The sequence below is a fragment of the Notamacropus eugenii genome, chromosome 5 (genome assembly GCF_028372415.1).
Source record: "Notamacropus eugenii isolate mMacEug1 chromosome 5, mMacEug1.pri_v2, whole genome shotgun sequence".
Taxonomy (NCBI): domain Eukaryota; kingdom Metazoa; phylum Chordata; class Mammalia; order Diprotodontia; family Macropodidae; genus Notamacropus; species Notamacropus eugenii.
This window is the reverse complement of record NC_092876.1, coordinates 183,676,207-183,679,035: the sequence shown is the minus strand read 5'-3', so window position 1 is coordinate 183,679,035 and position 2,829 is coordinate 183,676,207. Positions and strand designations below refer to the sequence as shown.

The 2,829-nt window shown below is 36.7% G+C and overlaps 1 pseudogene; it reads left to right on the top strand.

The window, feature by feature from the left end:
• Positions 1-228: 228 nt before the first annotated feature.
• Positions 229-957, top strand: LOC140509061 (splicing factor U2AF 35 kDa subunit-like; annotated as a pseudogene).
• Positions 958-2,829: the final 1,872 nt, after the last annotated feature.

Here is a 2,829-nt window from a genome sequence, read left to right as displayed (position 1 = left end):
TTTTAAAAGTCAGATTTGGGAAGTAGGAAAAAAACTGACCAATGATTTTAAAAATATGAAAGAAGAATTCATGGAAGAATTTAAAAATAAAATTGGACAAATGGATCAAACAGATACAAAACCTAACTGAAAAAATTGGACAAATGGAAATAGAGATATAAAAGTTAACTGAAGAAAGCAATCTATTAAAATTGAAATTGGGGGCAGCGGCAGTAGCAGCAGGTGAAAATGGCAGAGTATTTGGCCTCAATTTTTGGCACAGAGAAAGACAAAGCCAACTGTTCATTTTATTTCAAAATTGGAGCTTGTTGTCATGGAGACAGATGTTCCCAGTTGCATAATAAACCAACCTTTAGCAAGACCATTGTCCGCTTGAACATTTACTATAACCCTCAAAACTCTTCCCAGTCTGTTGACAGTTTGTGCTGTGCAGTGAGTGATGTCAAAATGCAAGAACACTATGATGAACTCTTTGAGGAGGTTTTTACAGGAATGGAAGACAAGTATGGTGAAGTTGAGGAGATGAATGTTTGTGACAAGCTTGGGGATCATCTTGTAGGAAATGTATATGTGAAGTTTCGCCATGAAGAAGATACAGAAAGGGCTATCATTGACTTAAGCAATTGCTGGTTTCATGGACAACCAATTCATGCAGAGCTTTCACCTGTGACTGACTTCAGAGAAGCTTATTGTTGCCAATATGAAATGGGAGAATGTACTCTAGGAGGCTTCTGTAACTTTATGCATCTGAAACCCATCTCTAGAGAACTATGACAAGAATTGTGTGGGTGTCATCGTAAGAAGCATAGATCCTGATCAAGATCTTGTGAACGTTGTTCTCAATCAAGAGATCATGACCATGGTGGTGGTGGTGGTGGTGGTGGCAGCAGCGGTGGTGGTGGCAGGAAACATGAGAGGAGGCAGTCAAGAGATTGTGAAAGATCTGGTCGATTCTGAGTCATGCCATTTTTACTGTATGTCTGCTAGAAAAGTCTTGTAGCTGATTGACCAAACAAAGTTCATAATGAGAATTTTTTTCTAAAAAACAACAAAACAAAAAAAAAAAAGATGGGCTTCTGAATAAAATTTGTAGTGATAAAGTTAAAAAAAAATAAAATTGGAATTGGACAAGTAGAAGTTAATGACTCTATAAGACATCGAGAATCAGTCAAACAGAATCTAAAGGATGAAAAAATCAAGGAAAATATAAAATATCTCACTGGAAAAACAACTGACCTGGAAAATAGATCCAGAAGAGAAAAATCTAAGAATTATTGGTCTACCAGAAAGCCATGATGAAAAAAAGAGCTTGGACAATATCTTCCAAGAAATCCTCAAGGAAAACTGCCCTCAGGTCCTAGATGCAGAGGACAAAACAGTCATTGAAAGAATCCACTGTTAACCAACTGAAAGAGTTCCCAAACTGATAACACCAAGAAATATTGTTGCCAAATTCCAAAGCTATCAAGTGAAGGAGAAAAGACTGAAAGTAATCAGAAAAAAAACAATTCAAATATTGAGAAACTATAGGCAGGATCACAAAGGACCTTGCAGCTTTTACATTAAAAGATTGGAGGGACTGGAATGTGAGATTTTGTAAGGTAAAGAAGTTTGCACTACAACCAAAAATAAATTACCCAGCAAAACTGAGCATAATATTTCAGGCAAGGAGATGGACATTCAATGAAATAAGAGATTTCCAGACCTTTCTGATGAAAAGGCCAGAGGTCAACAGAAAATTTGATTTTCAAATGCAAGTCTCAAAAGAGGCATAAAAGGTAAACAGGGGAAAAATTGTTATTCAATATGGGCAAACTGTTTACATCCCTATGAGGGAAGATGATACTTATTAATCTTGAGAATTGTATATTTATTATGATATTTAAAAGGGAAATATATAGACAGAGGGAGTGGGTATAAATTAAGTGATGTGATGATAAAAATGTGATTTAAGGGTATGAAGGGCTTGTAACTGGAGATGTCAAAAGGAGGAGGTAGAAAAAATGTAAATTACATCACAGTAAGAAGCACAAAATCATATTACAGTGGAGGGAGAGAGGGGAAGGAAATGAGCACTTTTTGAGATTTACGCTCATCTGATTTGGTGCAAGGAGAGAACAACAAAATCATTTAAGTATAAAAATCTAACTTGCCCTACAGGCAGTAGGAGGGGAAAAGGGAAAGAAAAGGGGGGGGGGAGGCTAAAAGGGAGGGAAGAAGTAGTAAGGGAAAAGGGGAAATAAAGGGAGGGGGACTGAAAGAAGGGAGAGAAGACTGAGAGAGGCAGTGGTCAAAAATTAAAACTCTATTGTGGAGGGGAAGGGAAAATTAAAAGTATTAAGGGGGGAAATAGGATGGAGGGAAAGACAAAATAGTAATCATAACTGTGAATGTGAATTGGATGAACTCTCCCATAAAACGGAGGCAGATAGCAGAATGCATTAAACACCATAATCCAACAATATGTTTACAAGAAACACATTTGAAATAGGGGGATACACACAAGATAAAGGCAAAAGGTTTGAGCAGAATATATTATGCTTCAACTGATGTAAAAAAAGCAGAGTTAGCAATCTTAATCTCAGACAAAGCAAAAGCAGAAATACAGCTAATCAAAAGAGATAATGAAGGAAACTATATCCTGCTAAAAGGAACCATACACAATGAAGCAATGTCATTACTAAACATAAATGAACCAGGTGGTATAGCATCCAAATTCTTAGAGGAGAAGTTAAGGGAGTTACAGGAAGAAGTAGACAGCAAAACTATACTGGTGGGGTACCTCAATCTCCCCCTCTCCGAACTTGATAAATCTAACCTCAAAATAAA